This window comes from Triticum urartu, chromosome 6A (genome assembly GCF_056163025.1).
Source record: "Triticum urartu cultivar PI428250 chromosome 6A, HENAU_Tu73, whole genome shotgun sequence".
NCBI lineage: Eukaryota > Viridiplantae > Streptophyta > Magnoliopsida > Poales > Poaceae > Triticum > Triticum urartu.
In genome coordinates, this window is record NC_141878.1 from 416975343 (window position 1) to 416992286 (window position 16944).

The following is a 16944-nucleotide window of genomic DNA, read 5'->3' on the forward strand; positions in this document are numbered from 1 at the left end:
GTGTTTGTGCCAAGTAAAGCCTTTAGGATCTTCTTGGGTGATTGTTATTTGATCTTGCTGTAAAAAACAGAAAGTATGCACTCACGAGAATAATTTTCATTTTTTACCAGAGAGCGATAAAATAGAAATTCGACTTGCAGTAGATTAATAAAAAAAATGCCTAGGACTTACTAATTTATCAGGATTTTCGGAGTTACAGAAGTATTCGAAACCTACAGATTACTACAGACTGTTTTGTTTTTGACAGATTCTGTTTTATATGTGTTGTTTGCTTATTTTGATGAATTTATGAATAGTATCGGAGGGTATGAACCATAGATAAGTTGGAATACAGTAGATATTACACTAATATGAATTTAGAATGAGTTTACAATAGTATCTAAGTGGTGATTTATTTTCTTATACTAACGGAGCTTACGAGTTTTCTGTTAAGTTTTGTGTTGTGAAGTTTTGAAGTTTTGGGTAAAGATTCGATGGACTATGGAATAAGGAGTGGCAAGAGCCTAAGCTTGGGGATGCCCAAGGCACCCCAAGGTAATATTCAAGGACAACCAAAAACCTAAGCTTAGGGATGCCCCAGAAGGCATCCCCTCTTTCGTCTTCGTTCATCGGTAACTTTACCTCGAGCTATATTTTTATTCACCACATGATATGTGTTTTGCTTGGAGCGTCATTTTATTCTCTTTTGCTTTGCTTGCTGTTTGAATAAAATACCAAGATCTGAAATTCTTAAATGTGAGAGAGTCTTCACATAGTTACATATGACTACTTATTGATCTTCACTTATATCTTTCAGAGTAGTTTGTGTGTTGCTCTAGTGCTTCACTTATATCTTTTTAAAGCACGGTGGTGGTTTTATTTTGAAGAAATTGTTGAACTCTCATGCTTCACTTATATTATTTTGAGAGTCTTTTAGAACAACATGGTAGTTTGCTATGGTTATGAATTTAGTCCTAATATGATAGGCATTCAAGAGGGATATAATAAAAAAATTCATATAAAGTGCATTGAATACTATGAGAAGTTTGATACTTGATGATTGTTTTGAGATATGGAGATGGTGATATTAGAGTCATGCTAGTTGAGTAGTTGTGAATTTGAGAGATACTTGTGTTGAAGTTTGTAATTCCCGTAGCATGCACGTATGGTGAACCGTTATGTGATGAAGTCGGAGCATGATTTATTTATTGATTGTCTTCCTTATGAGTGGCGGTCGGGGACAAGCGATGGTCTTTTCCTACCAATCTATCCCCCTAGGAGCATGCGCGTAGTACTTTGTTTCGATAACTAATAGATTTTTGCAATAAGTATGTGAGTTTTTTATGACTAATGTTGAGTCCATGGATTATACGCACTCTCACCCTTCCACCATTGCTACCCTCTCTAGTACCGTGCAACTTTCGCCGGTACCATAAACCCACCATATATCTTCCTCAAAACAGCCACCATACCTACCTACTATGGCATTTCCATAGCCATTCCAAGATATATTGCCATGCAATTTTCCACCGTTCTGTTATTATGACATGCTTCATCATTGTCATATTGCTATGCATGATCATGTAGTTGACATTGTATTTGTGGCAAAACCACTGTTCATAATTCTTTCATACATGTCACTCATGAGTCATTGCACATCACGGTACACCGCCGGAGGCATTCACATAGAGTCATATTTTGTTCTAAGTATTGAGTTGTAATTGTTGAGTTGTAAGTAAATAAAAGTGTGATGATCATCATTTTTAGAGCATTGTCCCAAGTGAGGAAAGGATGATGGAGACTATGATTCCCCCACAAGTCGGGATGAGACTCCGGACTAAAAAAAGAGAGGCCATAAAAAAAGAGAAAAGGCTTAAATAAAAAAATGAGAGAAAAAGATAGAAGGGGCAATCTACTATCCTTTTACCACACTTGTGCTTCAAAATAGCACCATGATCTTCATGATAGAGAGCCTCCTATATTGTCACTTTCATATACTAGTGAGAATCTTTCATTATAGAACTTGGCTTGTATATTCCAATGATGGGCTTCCTCAAAATGTCCTAGGTCTTCGTGAGCAAGCAAGTTGGATGCACACCCACTAGTTTCTTTTGTTGAGCTTTCATACACTTATAGCTCTAGTGCATCCGTTGCATGGCAATCCCTACTCAATCACATTGATATCTATTGATGGGCATCTCCATAGCCCGTTGATACGTCTAGTTGATGTGAAACTATCTTCTCCTTTTTGTCTTCTCCACAACCACCATTCTATTCCACCTATAGTGCTATATCCATGGCTCACACTCATATATTGCGTGAAGATTGAAAAAATTTGAGAACATCAAAAGTATGAAACAACTGCTTGGTTTGTCATCGGGGTTGTGCATGATTTAAATATTTTGTGTGGTGAACATGGAGCTTAGCCAGACTATATGATTTTGTAGGGATAACTTTCTTTGGCCATGTTATTTTGAGAAGACATGATTGCTTTGTTAGTATGCTTGAAGTATTATTATTTTTATGTCAATATTAAACTTTTGTCTTGAATCTTATGGATCTGAATATTCTTGCCACAATAAAGAATTATATGGATAAATATGTTAGGTAGCATTCCACATCAAAAATTATGTTTTTATCAGTTACCTACTCGAGGACGAGCAGGAATTAAGCTTGGGGATGCTGATACGTCTCCAACGTATCTATAATTTTTTATTGTTCCATGCTATTATATTATCAACCTTGAATGTTTTATATGCATTTATATGCTATTTTATATGATTTTTGGGACTAACCTATTAACCTAGAGCCCAGTGTCAGTTTCTGTTTTTTCCCTTGTTTTAGAGTATCGCAGAAAAGGAAAATCAAACGGAGTCCACCTGAAACTTCACGGAACTTATTTTTGGACCAGAAGAAGCCCACGGAGTATCAAAGATGAACCAGAAGAGTCCGGGCTGCCCACGAGGGTGGGAGGCACGCCCACTCCCCCGGGCGCGCCCCCCTGCCTCGTGGACAGCCCGGAGATGCACCGACGTATATCTTCCTCCTATATATATCTATATACCCTAAAAACTTCGGAGAGCAGAATAGATCGGGAGTTCCGCCGCCAGAAGCTTCCGTAGCCACCGAAAATCAATCTAGACCCGTTCCGGCACCCTGCCGGAGGGGGAATCCCTCTCCGACGGCCATCTTCATCATCCCGGTGCTCTCCATGACGAGGAGGGAGTAGTTCTCCCTCGGGGCTGAGGGTATGTACCAGTAGCTATGTGTTTGATCTCTTTCTCTCTCGTGTTCTTGAGGTGGTACGATCTTGATGTATCACGAGCTTTGCTATTATATTTGGATCCTACGATATTTCTCCCCCTCTACTCTCTTGTGATGAATTGAGTTTTCCCTTTGAAGTTATCTTATCGGATTGAGTCTTTAAGGATTTGAGAACACTTGATGTATGTCTTGCATGTGCTTATCTGTGGTGATAATGGGATATCATGTGATCCACTTGATGTATGTTTTGGTGATCAACTTGCGAGTTCCATGACCCCGTGAACTTATGCATAGGGGCTGGCACACGTTTTCGTCTTGACTCTCCGGTAGAAACTTTGGGGCACACTTTGAAGTACTTTGTGTTGGTTTGAATAGATGAATCTGAGATTGTGTGATGCATATCGTATAATCATACCCACGGATACTTGAGGTGACAATGCAGTATCTAGGTGACATTAGGGTTTTGGTTGATTTGTGTCTTAAGGTGTTATTCTAGTACGAACTCTATGATAGATCGAACGGAAAGAATAGCTTCATGTTATTTTACTACGGACTCTTGAATAGATCGATCAGAAAGGATATCTTTGAGGTGGTTTCGTACCCTACCATAATCTCTTCGTTTGTTCTCCGCTATTAGTGACTTTGGAGTGACTCTTTGTTGCTTGTTGAGGGATAGTTATATGATCCAATTATGTTATTATTGTTGAGAGAACTTGCACAAGTGAAAGTATGAACCCTAGGCCTTGTTTCCTAGCATTGCAATACCGTTTGTGCTCACTTTTATCATTAGTTACCTTGCTGTTTTTATATTTTTAGATTACAAAAACCTATATCTACCATCCATATTGCACTTGTATCATCATCTCTTCGCCGAACTAGTGCACCTATATACAATTTATCATTGAATTGGTTGTGTTGGGGACACAAGAGACTCTTTATTATTTGATTGCAAGGTTGCTTGAGAGAGACCATCTTCATCCTACGCCTCCCACGGATTGATAAACCTTAGGTCATCCACTTGAGGGGAATTTGCTACTGTCCTACAAACCTCTGCACTTGGAGGCCCAACAACATCTACAAGAAGAGGGTTGTGTAGTAGACATCAGTTACCGAGAAATATTGACATAGTTATTAGTTACATCAGTTGGTCAGAGCGCAAAAAGAAAGAGAGAACCTCCCCTGTCGCCCCTGTCGCCGACGGCGAGGCCGTGCCCCTGCCGCTCGGCAGTGGTCTCCACCGGCCAGAACCATTAGCCCGCCACCGCATGGAGTCGCCCCTGGACCGGGAGTCCGCCGGCAGGCTAGACCTGACCGACGTGGGGTCCCCGCTCGTCGAGAAATCGCCTTCCTACGCGGAGGTGGTCTCGTCTAGCGCTGCGCGCCCGGTGGAGACTGCGGCGCCTTCAAGACCACGCCTACAATCCATCATCGTGGCGGGAGCTGCTGGGCGCTCTGGCGCGGCCGCGCGCGTGCCTCTGGCTGCTCCGCCCGTTTCACGGAAGTGGCAAGAGGTCAGACGCAAGGGCAGAAAGGAGTCGCAGGTCAAGCAGCATGGGGGACGAGGCGCCTTCAATGCGCACTGCTCAACCACCACCGTCTCACCCATTATTGGGGCGGCCGGCTATAAGGAAGACATCGCTGGACGGTGTTTTCGGTGCCTAAGCTCAGAGCATATGATTGCAAGCTGCCGCAACAAGGTTAGGTGCCTCCACTGCCTCGTTCTGGGGCACACCACCCACTCTTGCACATCTCGCCACCTTCCTAGGGTTCCCCTCTCCAGCCTAGAGGAGCCTCGCCGCCGCGGAGGCAGGCCGCGCCGGCAGCTTCCGCCGCCTCTGCCCCCGGCTGTCCAGTCAAGACAGGTGTTTCCCCCAGGCCATCTGATGAGCAACCGCGCGCCGGCGCACTCAAGGCTCACCTTCCCCGGCAAGGAGCTCGCTGCCATCGCGTCACCGGAGCCACCGACGTATTCGATGGCGGCTCGGCTTGCGGATGGCCCGGCGAGAGGCAACACCCGCGCGCGGAATACAAGATGCCTCATCGAGGAGTCGCAAGAGGCGATGTCCGAAGAGGCGAGGCTGAGGGAATCGGCGCTAGTGCTCACGGTGGCGGGCACTAGGCCGTCGCTGGTTGCAGCCAACATCGCGGAGGGCATAAAGAAGGATTTCCCGGAGCTGCCAGGCAATGCCTTCCAGGTATCGCTCATGCAGCCGGGATCTTTCTCCGTCCGCTTTGCGCATCGCCGTTGGTTCGACATGGTGCGTCAGGCCGACGTGGTTCACTACCATGGCACGCCGTTGCTGGTGAGGCGGTGGAACAAGCTCACCTGCGCCACCTCAATCCAATGCCGTTACAGCGTCAGGCTGTTCATCCAAGGTATCCCACCGCAAGAGTTCTCGCTGCGGACCGCGCAAGATCTTCTCCCGGAGTGCCTCATCTACCAGGTGGCGATTGAATCCTTCGACAAACTAGATTTCTCGTACTTCGTCGCGAGGGCTTGGGTCGACGACCCCGACGAGATCCCGACGGAGACGCTGCTCACCGTGCGGTCGCGAGCCGTCTGCCCCGACCCGGTGATGCATGTCTCCCTCCCGCCAGGCTTCGGCCTCGACGGTGAGGAGGGTGAGACGTGCAACTGCACGGAGCACCTGCCGCGCGTGCTGAGATACCCGTGCGTGCTGGTGCACGTGGACTCGGTTACGTTCTACCCGCCGCAGGGACCGCTGCGGTGTGGTGGTGCTGGCGACGACGAAGAAGATGGTGTGCCGGAGGAGATGCCGCATCCCTGGGCCGATTGGGTTCCCGACGACGTCACGAGGGCCAGGGCGGGATTCGGCCTCTTGCTGGCCGAACGGCGGAGGAGGAGAGATGATGGCCGCAGCTACTCGGGGCGGTACCATCGCGTCCCCGGAACGCTGCAACCCGAGGAGTTCTACGTGAAAACTGCAACGGGCGACGAGAGTCAGCTGGATGGAGCCGACTTCGATGGCGGCGAGATCGCCGGCGGCGACACGGAGACCAGCGGGCATGGTACGATGGACCAGCGGCAAGAGGGGGTCAACGGGCGGGTGTCGACGCCCTCTGTTGAGACAGCAGAGCCTCCCGCGCTGGGATTGGGTGCGACGAGCCAACAAATGCTAGGCAACAAGACCTCGGACACGGCGCCGTTGAACGCCCTTGCCCCGCAGCCGACCAGTACGGCAGATGGCGCTGCACCCGATCAGATCCAGCGGGCCACCACTTCCCCTCCCATGATTACTGCGGAGTGCAGCTGCCTGGTCGCCTCGGATCAGGGAGCGTCAGATGCTCTTTTGTGTCCCTCTCTGTCGACGAACTGGGTCAATGGGGAGGCAGTGGTGGAAAGCCTCGCTGCAGCCTTGCAGGGGGGCCCGGGGCCATGCATGCCCGCTGGTGGCCAGATGCACGCGTCTGTGGCGATGGGCGAGCATGAGGGAACGTCGGGGCCCGCCGGCTTTGCTGCCGATGAGCTGCACCAGCCAATCGTCTGGTCTGGTAGCTCAGAGACACAGGCTGTGGGCCATTCTATGACCATGGGCCAAGGCAGGAACGGCCACGTTCATGGACCATGCAACGGGCAGCCAGCGGTTTTTGGTGCAGTTGCATATGGCCAGGTCGGAGAGCGCGGTGGGCAGCTTCTGGGCCAGGACGCCATGGAGAGCACGCCGGCTGGGTCGCGGGTAGGCGTCGGCCTATCGGACGACTGCGTTCAAGCCTTCCTGGCGAGGGCGACGAAGGATGTGCCAAGACCGTTGCTGCCTAACCCCAGACCCCCTGCTCGCCGCCCTAGGAAGGCAGCGCGCGCTCCAGCGACGGCGACAAGACGCAGTAACAGACTGCAGGGGAAGAAGCTCCTGTTCGGCGACGGCGGCTCTGTCATGAAACAAGCAAGGATGTTAGTCATGTCCAAAAGGGGGCTGGCAATTCCGGAGCAAGGAGAGGTGGAAGACGACCGTCTCGAGAGATATGCTCGAGCCTTTGATGAACCTCTCTCCCCACCGCAGATCAAGGCTTTGATGACTCTAGCTCGGACAGGAAAGGAGCATATCTTAGTGCCGCCGGCCACGGCTTAGGTGGGCTAGCTGTTACACCCCGGTAGATAGAGTGTTTAATGGATCACAACATCCTAGTTTGGAACGTGCGTGGGCTCAATAACCCCGCACGGAGAGGTGTGGTTAGGGCTGTGGTGAAGGCGCACAATGTGGCCATGGCATGTATCCAAGAAACCAAATTATATGTGGTGGACAGTAGGATGGTGCAAGAGTGTTGTGGGCTGAGTTTGACAAGTTTACCTTCTCTCCCGCGGACGGGACGCGCGGTGGAATTTTACTCGCATGGGTTGGGGCGAAGTTCAATCTCCCTAATGTGGATGCTCGTAATTCCTTTATTACGGCGCATGGGAACACGACGGATGGAGCCCCTTTTGGTTTGGTGACGGTGTACGCACCACAACAAGAAGCAGAGAAGATGGTTTTCCTGGCTGATCTGAAGGCAATGGTGCAAGCCTTTCCAGTGGGCACGCCAATGTTCCTCGGAGAAGATTTCAATCTGATAGCACAGGCGACGGACAAAAACAACAATAACATCAACCGCAGATGTTTGTCGGCCTTCAGGGGCTTCATCAACGAGCTACAGCTAAAGGAATTATACATGCACGGCCGTCGGTACACTTGGAGTAACAAGCAAGAGAGGGCCACTTTGGTGAAGTTGGATCGTGTTCTGTTTAATGACGCATGGGACGCTAGTTTCCCTGGATGCCTGCTGCAAGCCATCTCGAGCGAGATGTCAGATCATTGCCCGTTGCTTCTCACATGTGACACTTCCTTCCGGCCGGCGAGGCAGTTTCGTTTCGAGAATTTTTGGGTCAAGATGGAAGGGTTTGATGAATTGGTAAACAGGGTGTGGCGGCTTCCAACGACTAATGAAGAACCTATTGCCTGCCTTGCGGAGAAGCTGAAGCGTATTGCCAGAGAGTTGAAGAGCTGGGGGGCCAAGATGGTGAACAACATTGCGCTAAGATCGGCGATAGTGAGTGAAATTGTGGCCAAGCTGGATAAGGCGATGGAAAGGAGGGATCTTACAGTTGAAGAAAGACAGTTCAGGGCGGCTCTGAAGGTGCAGCGACTTGGCCTTGCCGCACTGGAGCGGACGATCTGGAGGCAAAGGGCGCGCATTCAATGGATCAAGGAGGGAGATGCTAGCACCCGCTTCTTTCACTCCAAGGCATCGGCGAGAAGACGGCGGAAGTATATCCACAGAATTATGTTCGATGGCAAAGTTTGCACTGAGCAGCCGGACAAACTGGAAGCTATGCACAATTTTTTTGAATCCTTGATCGGTGCAAAAGGAGAGAGAACGATCTGCCTCAATTTCGAGGAGCTGGAGATCCAGCAGATGGATCTTACAGAGTTGGAAATGCCGTTCACGATGGAGGAAGCTACAGCTGCAGTAAATGAGATGAATGGGGAGAAGGCGCCAGGGCCGGACGGGTTCACCGGACTGTTTTACAAGCACTGTTGGGGGATCATCAGTGAAGACATCATGAAGGCGCTGCAAGCGTTATACAGAACGAATTTCTCCAAATTTCACCTGCTCAACGACGCCAATCTAATCCTGCTGCCCAAGAGAGAAGACGCCGCGACACCGAGAGACTTCCACCCCATCAGCCTGATTTCCAGTTTTGCGAAGCTCTTCACCAAAATACTGGCTATGCGGATGAGGGATCGAATGAAAGAGATCGTACAGCCGTGCCAAAATGCATTCATCCGTGGGCGAACTATCCACGACAACTACACATATGTTAGTGGTTTGGCAAAGGCGTTCAGACAGGCAAAGACCCCAGCGCTTATGATAAAGCTCGACATTGAGAAAGCTTTCGACACAATCTCGTGGGAATTCCTTTTGCATGTTCTGGAAGCAAAGGGTTTCGGGGGTAGGTTCAGAGATTGGATTGCCGGCCTACTGTCTTCCTCTTCGTCAAGGGTCATGGTGAATGGAGAGCTATCGGAGAAAATTTTGCACCAAAGAGGGCTGTGGCAAGGGGACCCCCTCTCGCCGCTGTTATTCGTGATCGCCATGGATTGCTTGGCAGCCCTATTCAATTCGGCAGCGAAGGCTGGAGTTCTTCAGGAGATTGGCGCTCAGAGGATGCCATTCAGGACGTCTTTATATGCGGATGATGCAGTGTTGTTCATAAATCCTTGTGCTCAAGAGATAATGGCAGTGGCCGATCTGCTCAAGGCCTTTGGGGGCGCTACAAGTCTGATGACAAATTTTACAAAGAGCTCTATCACTCCCATTTTTTGTAGTGGGGTAACACTGCCGGCAGTCATCCACTCGCTCGGATGCGAGATCAAGGCTTTCCCCTGCACCTACCTCGGTATGCCACTGTCCGACTCAAAGCTTCGCAAGGTGGACTACCAACCAGCGCTCGACAAACTTTGCAACAAGATGAAGGGTTGGATCCGGATACACTTCTCCATGGATGGTCGAATTCTGCTGGTGAAGCATGTGCTCTCTGCGATGGTGGTTTTTCAGATGATGGTCGTTCAAATGCCGGTGTGGTTGCGGAAGAAGATTGATAAGCTCAGGAGAGGCTTTCTCTGGGAAGGAAAAGAATTTGCAGTGGGCGGCAAATGTCTGGTGAGCTGGCGCATAATTTGCATACCAATGATCTTCGGAGGGCTGGGGATGACGGACTTGGCTGCGCAGAGCACAGCGCTGAGGCTGAGATGGTTGTGGATGTCCTAGACGGACCCAAGCAAGGCCTGGTTGGGGCTGCCTCTGCCCACCGATGCTAGAGTTCAGGAGCTGTTCATGGCTTCAGTTCAGTTCCATCTTGGGGATGGACAACGAATTTGCTTCTGGACGGAGCCCTGGATGCATGGAATAAGTTTCTGTCATAGCTACCCAGCGTTGTTCAGTGTCTGCACCCGGAAACGGCTCACGGTGGGTCAAGCGCTTACCGGCGATCGTTGGACGCGTCACCTAAGGGAGAATCTGACGCCGCAGGCTGTCCGTGAGTTCACCGCCTTGTGGGTTCAGCTACAGGGCGTGGCACTAGACCAGCATCCGGACGCAGTTTCCTGGCGGTGGCGGCAAACGGCGAGTTCTCCGCTCAGTCGGCCTATGCTATTCAGTTTGAAGGATCGATGCGGACAAGTTACAAACAGCTGATCTGGAAGTCAGAGGCACCACTGAAATGCAAGGTGTTCTCATGGATGGCCGTGCTTGGCAAAATCCTGACCGGGGACAATCTGGAGAAGTGAAACTGGCCTCACAACCCGAGGTGTTGCCTCTGTAATGCCCAGCGAGAGACGCCCGCTCATCTCCTTGCTAGCTGCCCATTCACGATTAGCTTGTGGGAAAAGATTATGCAAAGGTGCAATCTGCCTTTGGCCCTCGTGCCATCGCCAGGCTCCGAGAACATTTGGGACCGGTGGTACCAATCAAGACAGCAGGTGCCGGTGATCCACAAGGCAGCTTGGAGCTTACTTGTGCAGCTCACGTGGTGGACTGTGTGGAAGGAGAGGAACGCACGCATATTTGAGCAAAAGAACTCGACAGAGGAGCAAGTGCTTGATCGGATAAAGAATGATATCATCGATTGGACTTTGGCAGGCAAGCACAAGATAGCACGGATGATTCACAGGCCACGGAAACCAGATTAATACACTTCATCGTTGGTAGGTTAGTCTTGGTGCTTTCATCTGTCGGTCGCTAGATACTAGCTTTGTATCCTGGGCATATCCAAATGCCCCTGTAATAACTCTATCCTAATTTCAATGAAATGCTGCATCATGCAGTCTTTTCATCAAAAAAAAAAGTTACATCAGTTATGTAAAATAACCTTTCACAAGAGTTGTCGCAATGTGCCGTTATGTCTGAAATGTAGGTCTGATGTTCTTTGGCTTGTTTGGTGACTCCCCTGCTCATAGCTTATTGTAACAAACTGGAGGATTTCGTTTTGTTGCCGTTCTAATCTGGCGCAACTACTTTGGCTAGGTTTGAGCGCGGGGAACAATTGTTGGCTTGTTTGATTGCCTGGTTTCCAATCAAAATGGGGCGGGTAAAATCCCTTTTCTTCAAAAAATTCTATGTAACATAACCTAATTTTCTCATTAAGGTCTCATTTGGTTTGAAGGATTTTTACAGAAAAAGCATAGGAACATATATTTCAGAGGCTAATTTTTTATAGATGCATTCAGTTTGTAGGAAACGCGTACGAGAATTTCATAGAAATATTATTCAATTTCTGTGTTTTTGGAGGAATCTGTCCATCCACTCAAAGCTTATTTTGTGTGTAGTAGTGAGGCAAGACAATTTCTTAGAATGACAAGTGTCATACTATCAACTTCCTGTACTATTTCTAAATTCTACGTTTTGATTTCCTTCATACAGAATAAGGCCTAAATCTGTGACAAACTCTGCATGTCACCAGCCTGCATGAACAGCGTGACCCAGAAGTCCATCTCATCGTTGCTCGATGACGGCGATGCGCTATCTACGCTGAAGGTGTCGCTGGTTTCCATCCCGAAACTGGAGCTGTCCACCGACATCCCCAGTGTCTCCGACCAGAAACTGTCGTCAATCTGGAACTCCTCCCAGGAAGAAGAGCTGCCCGTGTTCTCCAATGACGAGGTCATCGAGTAGTCGGTGGCGGACGACGTCGAGAGGGACTGCTCCGGCGACATCGAGAGGGAGTGCCCCGGTGAAGACGCTGGCTTGGAGGTCGGGCCCTCGAGCGCGCTCGCAACCACAGCAGGCTTCTTGGCTTTGCGCTTAGGCCCTGCCTGGCCGGACGTCTTGGACGAGGACGAGTCGAGTCGCTTCTTGAGGTGTGTGTGCCATACGTTCTTGATCTCGTTGTCCGTCCTCCCAGGCAGCCTGGCGGCAATGGTGGACCATCTGTTGCCGAGCATGGCGTGGAGCTGGATGATAGCGTCTTCCTCCTCGCTGGTGAAGTTGCCACGCTTGATGTCGGGGCGCAGGTAGTTGATCCACCGGAGGCGGCAGCTCTTGCCGCAGCGGAGCAGGCCGGCCTGCTTCGGCAGCGCCCGCCAGTTGCTGTGGCCGTGCTGCTCGATGTGAGCCACCAGGGTCATGTCCTCCTCCGCCGTCCACGGGCCCCTCTTGATCCCTGTCTGCTCGCAGCAAGGAGCCCTCACCATTGCTAGCTTTGCTCACTCCTATGCACCTCTCCCGTTCTCTTTTTCGGTCGAGTGTGTGATGGATGGATTGTTCAGTGTGTTGACGCTGGTCCGAAGGGAAATGGCTGCCTGATCTGAGCTGCTCAGACGTTGCGCTATTTAAGGCATGTACAATAGTTGATAAAACAGTTTTATCTTAAGTCTTGCATGCAATTTAAAGATGACAAAAAAGTATGTTTATAATGGGTTATATCTTAGCCTTATCTTTAATAACTAGTAATTTCTTAAAACATGGTGAGAATTGTGTTAAGAGATCATCTCTTGTCTTATCTTAAATAAGAGAAGACAAGTCTTTTCTTATAAGGTCACCTCCATCTCATCATTTATCCTACGTAGCACTTCTAAGATAACATTATTGTACATGCCCTTATGCTCGGCGCGGCGCGATGGCAAAACGTGGTCAATTGGGGCAGGTTCCGAGCAGGGACCATTGGCTGACAAAACGAGGAAGAATAGTGGGTGTCATATCCAAGTAGTTCTTTTTCTATTGTTGGAAAACGATGGAGTAGTTTGTGGGTCAGGATTCAGGAATGCGTGTGTACCCTGCTCTGCCGGTTTGAAAAAGTATATGGAATGATATGACGTGTTTCTTTTTTCTCCACGGGAGTTGATGATGTGATTTTTTCAACACACTACCGACTCAAGCGCTCATATATACGCTTATACGGTCATTCCTATAAATGCACACACGCATACCATATTTTTATGAGCATCTTTGAGAGACTGAGCCGACATATTATTTTGAGATCTACGAAGTCACCGTAGACGCCTTAGCGTTGACGGAAATGTCTCCTTTCATTGAAAGTGTATCGCTGGAATTCTTCAAATATATTCAGAAATAATGCGAGCACGAGGACATGAACCCTGATGGGCTAAAATATCACTGTCCTTCTAACCATCCAATTATAGATTGGTTTGCATAATGATATGTTTCTAGTTGCATGGTACGGGCAATTCCATTTAATTAACTTTTTTTGAGTGTTTATAATTAACTAACCAGTGAAGAAAAACATCATTCTTTATATTACTAGAAACCCAAATATGGAGATCTCAAGTTACCATCTCCTAACTAGCAGGGAGGACATATTCGAAGCGTCAAAGAGACAAGGTAACCGAGGGTCGTGTAAAGGGGTTGCGCATGTCATTAGGCGATCTACAGGCGATAGCCTTGCCGTCACCATCGCCGGCCACCGCGCCCGTTGTGTGCGGCCTCCCTTCTGCGTCCAAGCCGAGGCTGGCCGTCAGAACAGCAGCGGCCATGTCCGCAGGCCGATCGCTTGGCCCCTCGGTGCCTAGCGTTCCAGCAGCCTCTTCGCTAGGGTTTCTTGCCCTTGGCGATCTGGAGGCGACCGCCTCGCAGCCACCACCGCCGGCCACTGCGCCGGCTGTGTGTGGCATTTTCTCCGCATCTCAGTCTATGCTGGGCGTCGGAACAACCGCGGCTGAGTCCGCTAATCGATCGTACGGCTCCCCAAGGCGCTGCGATCCTGCATACCTCTCGGAGTACGAGGGGTGGAGTCCTGCAGAATCACGGCACGAGGAGGATCAGGGTCGCCCTAACCCTAGCCGGAAGGAAAGGAAGTCTTCTTCTTCCTACAAAAACTCATCTAGGGCTACGGAGGGACTGCACAAGGAACCATGCAAGCCGCCGGATCGCAAACCCCACGCGTCTACGCCGCCGCAGTCTGTTGGGATGTCGTCGTCGTCTGCTCACAAGGCCGGCAAGGAGTCGCTAGTGGCCGAGGTGAACCCGGAGGTCGGTGGGGGCGCACATAGGGCTCCCTCCGTGGATGCTGCCCGGAACATCATTCTTTGAGTGTTTATAGCCACCAGGATACTTCATGTAGCAGCCTAGCTTAATTCTTATAAAGGCATATCATTTCCGTCAAAAAAGTAGAACGCTAAATCGCAGAATAAAATATATTTAGTTGGCTGTTTTACCAATAGGAAGTGTGAACATCCTAATTACTAAGCACGAGAATTGGAAATCTCGAGTTGAAACTTGAGTCTTAACATCTGATTTTATACTAATACGTTGAAAGTATCATCATAAGTCAAGAAGTTGATCATTAGGAATAGCGAGCGCTTGAATTATTACGTAAGTTGAGAAGTGGGAGTTTCGAGTTCAAAGTTAACGCTCGTGCTTAAGAAAGAACTAGTCATTAAAAAAAGTAAAGCATGGAATTATCAAAGAATATGCCATGTTTCATGGATTTGATTTGAACAAAATTTCATATTGTTACCAAAGAACACAACATGCTTCATGGTTTCGATTACAAGCAAATATCCTCTTGCAACTCTTTATTTCAAATTCGCAAAAAAAAATGTTTCAAAACCAGAAACACTAGCCTATGCAGTGGGGATGCAAAGGTCAAGAAAACTTTACTTCCTGGATTTTTGGAAGAGTTCTCGTCGCCCTAGCCGCCCGGGTGGCTCCTAGCGACTCCGGGAGCCCCCGACACCCCCACCCCAACAAAAGAGCCCATGTAGTAGCCGCTCTGCCCCTTGCCACCGCCGCCATCTCATCCTTGACTGTGTCTCACCCTTCCTCCACCGCCCAATTTTGTGTCCACCTGCAACCTAGTCGACAATATACGTCGAGTGCCTCGGATCTGGCACCATGTGCCTTCCATCCTCGACTCCAGCTAAGATGTTCTCTCCATCCTCGACTCTAGTTGTGATGCGTCATGTCCCTACAATAGGTTATAGTTGGTACTATGACCTGCTATCCCGGCTTGTAGGTTGGGCGGCGGTACTTGACGACAAGTAGTCTCCAGTTGTGGCATTCAACAAAGGGTTTTGTCATAACGGGATCACGTGTGTGGCTTGCGATGTCAGAACATCTACAACGGGGCGCCTCAAACCCGCCTTATATGCTCGGGCGAGCCGCCCGGTAACTATCAGGTAACGAAATTTTGACCCAAACAGGCCTCAGACGCCCGGGCTGACCGGCACCCCTCATATCCAGCCCAAATATAACGCGGATATGGGGCGCCCGGACACGCCCGGGCACGCCCGCCACGTCGGACTCGATACCTCGATCCCATAGAAAATTGCACCAAATCCACTCCAGACCTGCCGGGTCCATTTGCTCTCTCATCTCTCCTTCCTCCTCCTCGACATCCGTCTCACAACTTCGCCGCTGCGCGTGCTCCGCAGTCGTTCCTAGCTTCTGCGCCACCAGCTCTGGCAGAGCAGTCCTCTGTCCCATCCTCCGCCGCATGGGACATCGTCGCCGGCCCGGACGCCGTCGTGGTACGTCCGGCAACTCTCTGGCTCCGCCTTGCGCTTGATGTGTACGACACATTCTCTGACCGGATTTTTTGTGATTTTATTAGGGAAAATGATGGACTCCGATGCTTCGTAGGACGAGGAGTATGGACCGACGGAGCTTGATCAAATGATTCAGATGAGTTCTTCGATTCCTCGGATTCGGACGAAGAAGTGAACATGATTATGCTAATGAGCATGCAGTATAATATAGACCGTCAAGTGGAGCATATTTTCAACTTCAAGGGCTCAATCAAACGGAGAAGAGCGGTCAACCGGGATAGGGTGTCCGGAGCAAAGCTACTGCACAGGGACTACTTTGCTCCCAAGCCTACTTTCCCAGATGATCCATGGTTTCGTCACCGTTTTCGCAAACGGAAACCATTGTTTTTGCGCATTATGGAGGGAGTGGAGGAAGACAACGACTACTTCAAGCTCACAAGGGATTGTTGCAGACAACTCTCTTTCTCTGCCAAGCAGAAGTGCATGGCTGATCTGAGGATGCTTGCACTGGGTACTGCTGCAGATGTCATTGGTGAGATAGTCAGGGCAGGGGAGAGCACGTGCCTGAAGACTACTGTTAAGTTGTCCTGTGCACGGGGTGGAGGTGTTTGGACCTGAGTATCTCAGAGAACCAAATGCGCAGGACTACTCTCAACTTTCTATAGATGCATCAGAATCTTCGAGATCATCATGTGCACACGCAGCTACTCAATAATCTTTTGGAGCACATGTGGACCCACAATGGAAACCAAGAAGCTAATGTTTGAGTTGTGCATTTAAAATAAATTTTATATAAACACTATGTATGCTCGGTACCAACATTTGTTATTTACGTGCGACATTGGCTTGTATGATCGACGTGCATGGGTCTGCATGGGTTTGAGAGTCCAGATTTGAAATATGTGGATGCCAGGAGCAAAATATAAGGCCCGTTCATATGCGTCCGTGGGTGTGTCCATGAACGTTTAGGGGTTAGATTTGCCAAGTCCAACTGTAGATGCTCTAAATTGTGCCATCCAGCTCTAGATCTATGGGGTGTGACAACATAACGTTATGGAAGTTCTTGGTTTTAGTTTTTTCTTTCTTAATCGGCTTCATTTAGTAGCTTAGCTTTCTTTCAATGGTATTTATAACAGCCTACTAACTCTGAATTTTGTACTACTAATAGAATGGAAATTAAGCTGGTCATAGTGGGGAATAA

At 49.2% G+C, this 16944-nt stretch overlaps 1 pseudogene; it reads right to left on the reverse strand.

Annotated features, from left to right (window-relative positions):
- Positions 1-11475: 11475 nt before the first annotated feature.
- On the reverse strand, positions 11476-12566 carry LOC125513803 (transcription factor MYB30 pseudogene; annotated as a pseudogene).
- Between the last annotated feature and the right edge of the window lie 4378 nt (positions 12567-16944).